Source organism: Pinus tabuliformis, chromosome 4_2 (assembly GCF_031772625.1).
Source record: "Pinus tabuliformis cultivar Carrire ecotype Pingquan chromosome 4_2, CPIR1, whole genome shotgun sequence".
Taxonomy (NCBI): domain Eukaryota; kingdom Viridiplantae; phylum Streptophyta; class Pinopsida; order Pinales; family Pinaceae; genus Pinus; species Pinus tabuliformis.
In genome coordinates, this window is record NC_142304.1 from 76,240,655 (window position 1) to 76,255,030 (window position 14,376).

General features: G+C 36.1%; 1 pseudogene; it reads left to right on the plus strand.

Moving 5' to 3' along the window:
• The first annotated feature begins 7,152 nt into the window (after positions 1–7,152).
• On the plus strand, positions 7,153–12,666 carry LOC149168296 (hydroxyacylglutathione hydrolase cytoplasmic pseudogene; annotated as a pseudogene).
• The last annotated feature ends 1,710 nt before the right edge of the window (positions 12,667–14,376 follow it).

Sequence of the window (14,376 nt, forward strand, 5' to 3'; positions counted from 1 at the left end):
CAAGTCCCTATGGTAGACACCCCCCATTCGTTTCACCAGAAACGGATCCAATTCTTATGCTGCTCGATAGCCGAGGGATGAGCATCCATGGAAATATCTTTTCAGTGGCAGGCGCACCTCTGTGTCTTTTTTGGAATAACGCCATTATTTAAACCGCGGTGAGCTAAACAAAAAACATCACTCAGCACATCATCCTTCTAAGTAGCATCTGTATGAGTTACATTTGGCATTGGATACTCTGCACGTGCCTCTCGGATCTGCGCAACATGTTTACAAAATACTCGGGCTCCTTAACACCATTCACGGTCATGAGGATCGGATTTATCATGATACCGATTATGTGGACGCGTATAAATCAGCCAAAAGACCAAACCTAACTCCTTCAGCGCCATCTGTATTATCACTCATGTCGGTGCCAAACCAACGAACTGAAATTTCGGTCCTTATTTAAAAGTGCATTATGTCCACCGCAACCTTTGTTTGTACACCCTTCCCTTCAGAAAAACTCTCTTCACTTTCTCTAGACTATTCGTACCTTGGACACGGAAGAACCTTGCCCTTATAATCAGGCTTCTTCTTGGGTATCATCGAAGACACCTTACGATCACTGGTACTAGAGCTGCTGCTCTTAATTCTCGCACCTGCACATGATCCCTCATCAGCTTCCATTCTCCCTACATTTGGTTTTTTCGCATGACAATTATCACCAACATTACTATATTCGAACGACGCTTCTTCATCTCCTACAGCACGGCTGAGTTTGTCATTCGTTGAATATTTGCCTGCGCTGTCTTCTGTAGAAATCGGTGTTGAAATTGTTGCTCCAAAGATTTTGAACGAGAGTTCCAAACACTTGGGTTGTACAGCAATCACTTTTTCATCCTCTCCACAAGTTTTCGCCAAAATAGAAGACATGTTATACTCCTGCTAGGTAATGAGGACACTGCTGCCACACAAGAAAACAATATTGAAGAACAAGGAATACAAAATAGTATTAACACTGGAATTGTCCAAATACTGGCATTGGGTAGAGCAATGAAGAAAGGGTGTATAAAAAGGTGGCCAAAGTTGCAAAATGGAGCACAGCTGACTAGCCAGAGAGGCCAGCACGTGCTTCTATTCCTTTCCACTCAACACCTTTTGCCTTTATTGGTAACCCTTTATTAATCACAAACACCTGAATGGCTTCAAAGACTTAAGGTGTTCTTGTTTATCATGGTCAAATGAAGCATGTTTCCAAATGTTCTCAATTCAGCAGATACTTGGTGCAATGTCAGTTCAAGCGTATCTAATCCTTTGTTGAAGGTCCACAAAAGAGAATTATCCCATGCAATAGTTGCTGCTAGAACAGAATTTCCATCAAATCTTTAATATGAGACTCCCCTCTTATATCATTATCATCCAACAGAAAAGAATAATCTATCGAAGACTGCACAAGCTCTTATTTGATTTACCAAGAAAATTGGCCACTAAACCATAGACACTGTTTTGCAACAATGCCACATATGCAGCTCTGTGTAGTTCTTCTAGAAGCTTCCCTTAAATATCTGTCATTTCCCAATTTCGCAGCGCAGCCAATGCAAGATCAGTGTTTTGCGCTACGAAATCACTAAAACAAGTGGCACTGCGAAACTGCTAAAAGAATCCTGGCGCTGCGAAACTGCTAAACAGTATTCAGGCGCTGCGAAAACACCCTGACTTTAAGCCAAGCTAAAAATTTTTAACTACAGCATTTTCAGTGATAAAACTTTCCACCGTTATCTGTCCTCAGCACCTTTATCTTCTTCTCTGTCTGGTTTTCCAGCAGAGCCTTAAATTCTTTAAACCTATCGAAGATTTCAGATTTATTCTTAAGGAAATATATCCATGTATTCCTTGAGAAGTCATCTATAAAGGATACATAGTACAAAGACTTACCCAGTGATGGAACTTTCACAAGTCCAAACACATCACTGTGCACAAGCTCTAATATCTGTTTTCCCCTCTTACCACCAGAGGGGAAACTCACCTGATTCTACTTCCCATATACACAATTTTCATAGAAATCAAAATCCAGAGAGCTATTACTCATACCTTCTACCATACCTTTACCATGAAGTATTTGAAGGCCCTTCTCTCTAATATGTCCAAGCCTTTGATGCCACAGCATGGTCTTCTCTCCAGAGACCACTAGATTTTCTGCTCCACTTTTAGGAACCACAAAACTGTTGCACCCGCCAACAACAGTGCTACCTTGTAGCTTATACAGAGTTCCAATTCAAACTCCCCACATTAATACCAGTGCCCCCTGAACCATCTTGCAGGTATCCTTCTCGAACATTGTTTTTACACCTGCATCATCCATCTTGCTTACAGAAATCAGATTTCTAGCTAATGCAGGAATATGCAGAACACCGAGAAGTGTTCTAACCCTTCCACCTTGCAACTTCAACTTTACTTTTCTGCGACCAACTATTCTAGCCTTCCTGTCATCCCCGAAGAAGACATCACCACCATCATATTTCTCATACTCGTAGAACCACTCTCTATGGGGAGTGAAGTGAAAGGATGCACCTAAGTCAATCAACCATGCCTCGTGATCTACATGTGTACTTGAAGAAGCCAAGTACAGATCCCCACCTTCATCTGAGGTGGTTTTTGCCTCTATAGAAGGAGCACATCAAATCCCTTTACTTTGTCAGGAGCTTTAGATTTATATTCCCTTTTGTAGTGCCCTTCCTTTCCGCATTTCCAGCACACCACATTTACAGGTTTTCCTAGAGATTTAGATCTCCCTATAGATTTAGATCTCCCACTCAATGACTTATTTTTGTTTCTTTTCCTGGGATCGTCCTCGTACAGACAAGGCATCACCATTCTGGCTCTCCATATTTTTCCATCTCATCTCCTCCGTAAGCAAGGATGAGACTATTTCATCAAACTACAAGGCAGTTGCATTGCTAGCTGTTGCAATAACCAGACTATCCCACGAATCTGGTAGAGAACACGACAAACTAATGCACTTATCTTCATCTGAAATTTTGATATCAACAGACGATAACTAACTTACCACAATCTTAAACGCATTCAGATGCTCTGTCGCCGAGTCTCCATCTTTCATCCTCAGGTTATACAACTTTTTCCGTAGGAACAGTTTATTGACTAGAGACTTAGATTGGTACAAAGTCCTTAACTTGTCCCACAAAGCCTTCATCGTAGCTTCCCCTGATACATTCAACAATATTGAATTTGAGACGCACAATCATATTGTGCTCTTTGCCTTCCGATCCAACTTCTTCCATTCTTCATCAGACACTCCCGTTGGTTTAGTAACCCAATCTACCGTGATTCACTGATCTTTATCCACCAACAGGTCCTCCATATTGAGTTTCCACGACTCAAAACTATGACCATTAAATTTATCGATCTATATCATTCCACTGCTTGCCATCTTCTTTCACCACTAGAATCGATCCCGCAGATGTCCCACTAAACGGGGTCTACCACAAGCCCAAGCGAAAGCCCTCAACAACAAAGGCGTCCCCTTGAAGCCAAAACAACTCTGATACCAAATGTAGGTTTTAACCCTGTATAGAAATTACCTACATACAAATTCTAAAACACAGAAAATAAACAATGCGAAAGTATAACACATAAAACACATATACATTGAGATTTACCCCTGGATCCGAAAACCGGGACTACTGGCTTGATTTTCATTATGTTACTTTTAATGTTACAATACATATTTATACATGCCGAAGCATCCAATACCATGGACTGAAGACCATCACGTCCAAAACCATGGAATGAAAACCATCACATCCAAAACCATGGATCGAAAACCATCGCGTCCAAAACCATGTGCGAAAATCATGCACAAAACCATAGGTAGGTTTGCCCAACCTAATATAGGGTCCAATTTTGTTTTTCCCAGGGTGTTGCCCCGGACCCCGTAAAGGGGGGCTACCCGCCCCCCTCAAACCCCTCGGACAAGGGGGGCTTCCGCCCCAATGTGACCCCCCTGCTGCACAATCAACGTAACAAAGGGGGGGCTCCGCCCCCCCTCTAACCCCTTAGTTCACTACATGGGCTAGTCATGGAAAGAATAACACAACCCAACATGAAACTTACTTGTAAACAAACTTATTTTTCAGACCTAGAATATTAACCGATATAGCCCTCAGACTTGGAATATAGACCAAAGGAAGTACGTTCTATGTAGTGCATCCCCTTGTGGTGTGTTTTTAGAAGCACTTATAACAAAGGAAATGGGCCACTACCCATCAAAGGGAATAATGAAGGGTTTCATAGGGTTTGATGCCGCATATTTAATGAGTGAAGAAAATCTGAACTTGTGATAGGTATTAGGTCTGAGGTCCATGATATTTCAATAATTAGAATTCTATTATTAACCTAAAGATGATTTGCACCTGGGATAGTTTGAAAATATATCCAAATAAGGGATATGAAATCATCCCAAATCACTTAGTGTGCAAACCTAGATGACTTATCTAGATATACAGTGATGAATTAGGTTCAGGGTTCAAAAACTGATCAGTGGTCACAGATAAGGCCAGGTTCAAGACCTGGGCTACTTTGAAAAAATATATACTCCTCAATGGCAACCCTTCCTCAAACATAACATTTATTTGTAGTTTGGTTCATCTATGAAATTTTGTACCATAAACATATATTTTGGTCTTATGTATTTCATATACTAGGCTAGTTAAAACAGCGGAAACCAACAACCCTCCTTGAAGTTCAAAAGGCCTGCAAAGACAAATGATCCAAAGCCCTTGTCACAAATCTCTAAGGTAGTCAAAAGAAAATAACATGTGGTCTGAAACTAGAGAAAACAAAAATGCCCGATAATGTTATTTTAGTGGCTTCTGCTGTTGGATTTATCTGTAGAGCAGGAAGGAGGGGAGCAAGCACTTGCATCTAATCCCACGGATAATAATCTTTTAGCTTTGAGCCACATCGAGCATTATATGAAAATATTTGAGTGTTAACATCATTTTATAAGGATTGACAAGATAGAGGTAGGCCCTTCAATAGATTAAGTCGGCTGTGTGAAGTTATTTGCACTCAAAGATTCTTCGTTGACCATGAAAAAGGATTGATTTCTAGGATTAGGGAGGGCAATGATCACTTCAACACTTTTAACTGTTAAATTTTCTAATTCACATCAGCAGACCTGCACTCAAAGATTTTACCACATCTGAAAATGAAAGTATGAAGAAAAAACAATAAAAAATTCAAAAGTTTAAAAACTAAAAGCATAGAATTATAGATCGGAAGTGTAGACACTACATACAATAACTTCATATCAATATGACAAGTGATGGAGTGTGGATTTGAGAAATACTAAATCTGTAAAAAAAAACCAGAAAGTTAAAATTTTGTGTACTGCAACATAGGTCTTTAATGAAACACAAATAGAAAACTTCTTAGATGGATGACTCGCCCAAAATGTAGATTTAAGTGCTCTAACTTGTTCATATACATCCTATAATATCTGGGTAAGACATGTTGTCTTTCTAGATAAAATGAAAGGTAGTGAGCTCTCTTTTTATTTGCTTGAATATGACAGATCTGAATCTGGTTTCTCTTTTAATTTTAGATCTAAATATGAAACAAAAATCTCTTTGCTTCTGTCCCTCCTTATGGGAGACTCTTTTAACCTTGAGGACTGCCCACCCTTGTCAAACTTCACGTCCCTACTCACCACTGTATTCCATTGTGCAGGAATGTAGATATACCACACTTTGCAAGTTTCAATATATCCAACAAAGATCCCATTGATACTTGAGGGCTCAATTTTAGTATGTTTCCAAATTCCCATCAAGAACATGAATATAAACTGAACTAGTATATACACGGAAATGAGATACCTATGGCTTGTCACTAGTAAAGGATCCTCTAATGTTTTATCCTTGATGATCCTACGTGGACATAAACCCAATATGTAGACAACAATATCGCATGTTTCTACCCAAATGCATTAGACAATTCCATGTCCATTTTCATGAATCATGACCTTTGCTATCTCAATGATAGATATGTTGGTATGTTCAACAACCCCATTCTGTATTGGGTTCTATGGTATTGTAAACTCCTTCTTATTGTAGTCTCCTTTATTAGTGAACCAAATAGCCTTGTTCCTCTTCCCTATTTGATTTTCAACCAAGGCTTTGAATTCAATAATACTTCATCTTCAATTTTCATCAATAAATCCAAGTTTTTTGAGAAGAAACATTGATGAAAGAAACATAATATAGGTTACATTCCAATGAAGAGGAAGACATGGCCCACATGCATATAAGTGTATCAACTCAATAGTCTCTTTCGACCTCTACTCGCCGGATAAAAAGAGAGATTAGAATGATTAGATACTACACATCCTTTGCACACATTGATTTTCCCTATCTTGAAATCTCGAAATCCTTACACCACATCTTTCAAGTGAGAAAGCGATCCATAGTGCAAGTGATCAAGACACTTGTTCCATAGCATGCATAATATTATTATGCACTAAGGCATGATGTTTTATGGTATCGACTAGGAACCTATAAAGGCTTCCTTCACTCACTTCTCTGTCCAAAAGATGAGGAAGTTCTCGGCTGCAATATTTTATAATGCATTGGTGATCAATAAACTCAACAATACACTTGATAATAAAATGGATAAAACAATTAATTCAATCATTTAACAAAATTACCTAACCAAAGTCCATTTGACCATGGTCTAACAACAAAAAGAATACTAGCAACAATGATAACCTAGGTTACTTTAACATAATAGATACTCCTCAATTGCAACACTTACTCACCTAAAAATTTCCATCCAACCATGGTATAACAACAAATTGAACGGTAGTTGGAATGATGGCCTAGGTTCAAATACTAGTAGAAAATCAGCTAGGTTCACGACTTGTGTTACTTTGACACAACATATACTCCTCTATACCAGAACTTACTCAAATGCAATTTGTTTGTAGTGTGCATCACTTGTGAAGTTTTGTACCATAAAGAGGAAAAGTATGCCTTATTTGTTTCATATACTGGGTTAATTAAAATATATCAAACAATTATTTTAGTAATTTAATAAAATTACCTATCAAAGTAATACCCAACTGTTGTCTAGTCAGAAATTTGGACACAAGCAACAATGACAACCTGGGTTCAAAAGGTGGTAGAAGGTAAGGCTAGTTTCAAAACATGGGTTCTTGTGATAGAATAAATACTCCTCAATGGAACTTACTCAAAGGTGTCAAGAAATGTAACAAGTATCGGTCTTCATAATTGTATTTGAGTCATGATGTAATGTATTTCTCAAAAGGAAAGAAAAACAATATTGTAAATGAAAAATTATTTAAGAGCATGGGTTTCATGCTTTTTTATTTTGTTTCTAGGTCAAATCCTCCATTGAAGGCTTCTACAATTTATGTCATGAATCTTAGTCCATCTCATCATGTAATGGACCCTTCATGGGATTATTGTTTCAAAGAAGAAAAATATTTTTGTCAAAACCATGTCTAGTCTCTCCTCCATCAAGTCATTTTTCCTTTCTACTCATATCGGCCTAAAAAAGTAGCTTCAAACTACTATATATACCAATGCATTCAACCTATTGAGAAGGATATACAAATATGGCATTCGATCTGCAACTAGAAGTGGAAATGAAGTGTGAAATACATAAAGGAGAGCCTATCCTATGGAAAAAAGAAAAGGAAGCCAAGCGAAGGAGATTAGGAGGTCTTAAATTTGTTATCATATGCCACACTTGCAAGTTTAATGAAGTGTTATAGGGCTGAAAGGTGCAGGATTGAGTTAGGAGATAAAAAATTAAAGAAGAAGGAAGAGAGGGGTTGAAAGCCTAGTTGACATGATGTTTTTCCTTGCCTTGATATTTGAAAGTTTGACTTGTTCATGGGAGGCTAACTTGGTGGATAAAAGGATATCTTGAGGTCTTGGTCTTGGTTTTCTCATTTGATTTGATTCTAAAGAAGAGAAGAAGAATTTCTAGGTTTTCCCCTAGAAGAAGGGTTTTTCCTTGACTGAGTGCCTACATCTTATGTTCTTTGTTGTGTTTGTGATATTCATTGTTTGTCATTTGTCATGATGATAAGAATATAATAATTAGAAAGAAGAACTAATAATAAACATCACAAGAAAGTGTAAAGAAAAGAGAAGTCACATTAATAAAACCCCTAACTATGTTTCCCTATGGATTTCTCAACATGGTATCAGAGTTAAGGTCAAAAAGCATTAGCAACTAGAAGATCATTGTTGTTTAGAGGCTAAAGGACTAATTATGCACCTAAAGTAGCCGAGCTCAAGAAGTCTAGGCCGAAGGGTTAAATAAGACTATTTTATAGGTTTGTTTTGTCTCTATTTCAGGATCAAAGAGGAGTAGAAGCTAGTCACAGGCTTGAAGAACAAAAATATCCATGGTAACTATATCACAAGAATAGAATATCATTTGTGGACTAGGAGAAGTCCCCATATTAAACGAAGTGTCTACTTGTCAAAAGAACCAAGATAAATTTGTTTAGAGGCATTGTAGCCCTGTTATAAAAGCCACAACCACTGTAATTTTTGAAGGAGAAGAGATCCCTGTGGAAAAGATTGGATATATCTATATATATCTATATATATATATCCACACACATACATATATATATATATATATATATATATATATATATATATATATATATATATATACGTATGTGTGTGTATATATATATATATATATATATATATATATATATATATATATACATATATACACATATATAGTATATATATATATATATATATATATATATATATATATATATATATATATATATATATATATATATATATATATATATATATATATATATATATATATATATATATATATATATATATATAAGCTGACTTTGAAATCTAAGTCTTGGAGGAAGAATATATCAGTCCCTGCTCAAGTTCAAGAAATTTTTGGCAAAAGAACCAACATTATTGTCAAGGACTGTGAAGAAAGGATTCAGTCCATATTCTTTCATGGAAGAAAGGAAGATCTCGTTGAGTAAGCTTAGTATATTTGTCTCAAAGAAGGAAATAATATACAATAGTGCAAAGAACTTGTTTAGTTTGTCTTGCACCAGCTTGTGGAGGATGCCTCGAAGATCCTATCAGAATCAAGTAAATATTAATTTTTGTTCTTTATGTTTCAATCACCTAACTATATAACTTCAGTTTGCAAGGAAAGCATCAAGTTTAATGGAACATAAAAATGTTCAATCATAAAAGGCAGAGGTATGTAATCTTGAGGTATGTATAGCTTCTATTACAGAATATTTTAGTTTTTAATTTCCTACATGATTCTAGGGTTTCCTACATGAACATGGATAGCCACAATTGCATGAGAACATTTTTCTCGCTTATAGATTAATCTTTTCCATTGTATTCATATGGAGATCGATATTTGGAAAGGGCCTTGGCAGCTAGAATTAGGGTTTTGATAAGATTTTTGGAGTTCCTCATTACTCAGAATTCATCAAACTGCATCAATTGCATTCTATGTAGATAAAAAATTCAAGGAAATAACTATGTAAATCTTACAAATCTAGGTAGACAAGCTTGCTAAACATAGAAATGCAGAAAAAAGCCTGTTCAATCTCCATGATTGGTGTCATGATTCATCACCCAAATTTATCTTGAAATTACCATTAAACGTAAATACCCAGTTCTTGTACCAAATTGCAGAAGCCATAAACATGCATTTCTCTTAGCTTTGACACAAAAAAATTAGATGTGGAATAACTTTGATTTTAAGAGCTAAATTATGTTTGCAAAAACTTACAGATCTCTATGAGGTTGATGATGCCTTACTATTTAATTGCATGCTTTATGTTGCAATAAAAACAACAAAAAAATCACTAATCGTGGCCTAATAAAAATATATCATTAAATCTATACCGCCATATGGATTTCCGACCCAAAAATTAATGGTTCTAATGAAAAGAAGTTGACATGGCCTTGAGGCCTAACACTTTGGAATGAAACTTACTTTGTTCTACCATTCACTACATCACATAGATCCATTGACCTATAATATTGAGCCCCCGCTAAAAAAAACTAACTCTCGAAAGACGACTAGAAGAAGATAAAAAAAATATCAAAGGACAAGAACACTGAGTCTTTCCAAGATAGAAGAGAGACTCCCATATACAACTCTTCTAAAAATAGTAATCTCAACTCTAATCTTGCAACAAAAGAGTAATTGTACCCTCTTAAATAATCAAATCACTTCACTACCCTGTAATTTAAATGTTCCTGGACCATCAAAATGCCTTTATGATCCGGATTTAAACAGGAACGCAACAAATTACAGAGATAACCATATACACAAAGATGCAGCGGAAATAATACTTCATTTCATTAATGGAAAATACTGAAATATGCTTACAAACAGAAATTGCAATAAACTAGCTAGGGCGATGGTAGCTTATCTCTGAGAAGAGATGTGATGGCTACATGCCTCTGAACTGTGTTACAATGAGGCTCGAAGGCCTATTTATTGTTGAGAAACAATGGAAAAACCCTTAACATTCCAAAACCTAACCCTAGGAGATGAAACGCCAAACTGTGGGCCCTGTTTGGGGGTAAGTTGGTACATCAACTTCCCGGGGTCGTAACTTTGGCATATGATCTCCGTTTGACGCGTACAATAGCTCATTAGAAAGATCTATCCGAGCACTATCATTGTTGGAACGGGCAACACGAGTCCCCGGATTCCCCAAAAAACGTCGTTTAGGGCCTCAAAACGGCTCCGGAAGTTCAGGACCCGAAAAACTGCTAAAAATAGTAAGTTGTGCTACCATTAAGGAAACTGAAAATGTTGAGAAAGAAAATGGTGGGGGTCCAGGTGGACTTGGCAGGTGGCCACCAATATCCACCTAGATCACTTTAATGCCTAACAATTACTAAAATAACAACTTCGGAAGCATTAAAATACTAAAACCTTCTAGCATATCTCATGATATCAAGCTTAGATAAGAATATATGAACAACATCTACTAACACACACTAAACCTTTTGCTAATTCCTTCTAGAAACCCACTAAAAAACCATACTAGCAAAAAATGAATGTTCATTAGCAAACACACCTTTGAAAAGTAGTAGGATAACATATCCACTAAAACAACAATGAAAAGACACCTCCTATACATATCATTGATAAACTACTCTAGATGATGAAGGAATCTAGATGTAGGGTTATTTTTGATATTTGCACCATAAACTATCCATCCATATAGGAAAATTTACTCAAGAAACAACTAGACCCCTCCTCAATAATTCCTAAACAAAATTCAAGTCCAGTCCCATTGGACCATCCATATGTGAATGAAAGATGCATATTTCAATTACAACCTGTTATTTCCAAGTAAAATTTGAATCTCAGTAATCTGACACGTGCATTCTAGAAGCAAACCAAAAAATCCCTAAAAACCTTAACCCTTTGGACAATTTATGTTGATTTCTAAAGCGTACTAAATTTCAGTGATAAGGGTAATGAGGATTTGGTTTTGTTCCTGATTTGTGCTTCGTATGTTACACTAGGAAAGAATGGCAAAGTAAATGAATGGTAAAGTGATTTGTGCTTCCTATGCTACACTAGGAATGAATCACAAAGTGATCATAAGCAGAGTGGGTATCATCCTTACTACTGAAACAATTCTATAGTATAAATTTCCCACAATCCGTTATTAGGGTCTACAATCAAATATCTTGTCAAGAAAGTCAAATAATATTTAAAAATTAAAACACCTTTGAATTCTCTGTAAATACTACTTTAAGACCTTTTAATTCCCTGTATGAAAAGGATTACTAGCGTAAGTCCCGAACTGATTCACAGATTCACACTTGTCTATTTTGATTTAGGAATTAACATAACAAAATCCATTTTCTCACCAATAATGGCATTAAAAAATGACTAAAATTTTTAGTCATTCTATTCTATACAATTTAAGAAGCTATAGATATTTTTAGCTATTATGTTCGATACAATTTAAGAAACAAAAAATGAATGTAAGGTGATTGGTGCTAGATAGCATTTCCATTGATGTCTAAGGTGTTGATCCTGTGGAATCTCAGAACATTTTACAGGCGACAGAGGCATATGGGACAAACATTAAATAATTTTTAACTACCCATCATCACTAAAATCGCGCTGGGGAAATGAAGAACTTAAGAAACTAGTCCCATGTATTTAAGTTTATGGTGGAGCAAAAGATCATGTCAAAGGTTGTACTGTTGAATTAGAGCACAGTGATGAACTATATTTGGGCAAGACAATGACTATGAAGGCCTTGCACACACAATGTTCATTGCTGGTTGTGGAAAAAAAATTTAAGGCTTAGTAGAGGCAAAATATTGGCCTCGTTGCCTAGGTCAACTCAGGTTTTCTGTGGACATGATTATGTGGTGAAGAATGTTTAGTGCATAATGAATGTTGAACCAAAAAAATGCAATGATCAAGCAAAAACTTAACTGGATTGAGTGACAGTGGAAGGAGAATAAGCCCACTGTGCCATTGGCCATTCAAAATCAGAGATTTCTTCCTCTACTTATCCATAGCCAAGCCTCAAGAAGATTTCCTAGTTTAACATTAATAAGTTGTGGGGCCTAATATGTAATAATAGTTTGGGTACATATGCAAGTTTTTGAAGTCACTTCAGACTTCTGGGTACTTAGAAATGACGAGCTTGCTTAGTTTGGGCTCAAGACGAGTCATATTTTTTTGTTGTCATTGAGAATCAATATGATTGCCTTACATCAAGAGGAATTATGATGAAAAATAAAATAAGACTAGGATAAAGCGACGAGTGAGATTTTAATAGCAGGTATACAGGTTTTGAAATGAATAGCAAACAAACTCGGTTCCATGATATTGGAGTTTGGAAAACTCACTGGTTCTGTCACGAAACAATATATAGGCATGGTCAGTATGTTCGGCTTGGGAAAAATGAAAATGGAGAGTTTATTACAAGAGACTATCTAAAATCATCCTTGATCCTATGTGGAAAAATTTTCTCAGATACTTTTTCCTTGAAGGGAGCACTAAAATCTGCAGTTGCACCAGCAATATCTACACACAATGCCCTCCCCTACCATTATGGCTTCTTGTAAATGGAGAATGGATAGTTTCATTATTTGCATCAAAAAAGGCAGTCTAGAGTTGTCCAACTCTGCATAAGTCTTGGTTTCAAATGGAGAAGGTGTTGCTTTAGGTCCTGATGGAATAGAAACAAATTTTCAAAAGTGAATATTCTAAAGCACCAAACCTTTTCAGAATGTCATTTTCTATAATAATGCTTGTTATTGACAGCTCACGGGTTATTCCTTCTACATCTAAACTCACACCTGGGAAAGACACCTATCCATTTTTGGTTGACTATGAAAATGAATACTTTGTACCTGCATATGAGTTAGGTCTAGTGTCTCTTGATCCTATCAAAATTTCCAAGGTGTTTTCCTCTCAGTTAACAAAAAAAAAATTCTTCCTTTGTAGCAAAGTTAATGTGGGAGAGAAGTATCTATCAGGTGAGGAGAGCTTGAAATTGGTGGAAGCAACTCTTTTAGAGAAGTTGCCATCAAGTAAAGAGAAGAATCTATAAAAAACTACGATGGATTATTTGAAGGCCAAGTACAAAAATTTCATGTTAGGAAGGTTTCTTGATATGCCAGAGGAAATTTCATTATAATAATGTGTTGGACAATTACTCTTAAAGATTGTTGTTTGCATTCATATGTTTTTCCCTGATCTATGAACTCTGCAACACTATCCAAATTTAGGATCCAATCAACAAATTGAAAGAAATGTTGGATAGGGGTTTGTTTATGAGTTGTATTGCTTATGGGGCTTTCACACGAAATATGGAGGAAGGTGAGAGGGTTGCTAAGGGAATGATAGTTAGCAATTATTGTAAAAAATGCTTTCTACAGTGTATCATACACCATCACTGCTATGAGTAATACTTACATAATTCTTTCTTTAGTTCCAACTACAAAAATTTTGGAAAATACTTGCCTCTGGACATATCACAATCAGTTTGGTGGTCCATGGATCATACAAAATATTGTTGCAAAGTTTCAAGTTTTTATAATGTTACCAAAATAAAGGGGATGACAAATGATCACTAAGTATGATTTCATATAAGTTTTGTAGCTACATATGTTGTAGATCCTACCATATTATGCTTTGATTGTGAATTACATATTTCCATTGACATTGCATACTGCAAGAATTCAATGAAAACTATGTTGTCACCACCATTAAAAAATGCTTGCTGAGAAAATTTATCTTGGAATCAACCCATTCACTAAAAGACAACAATAG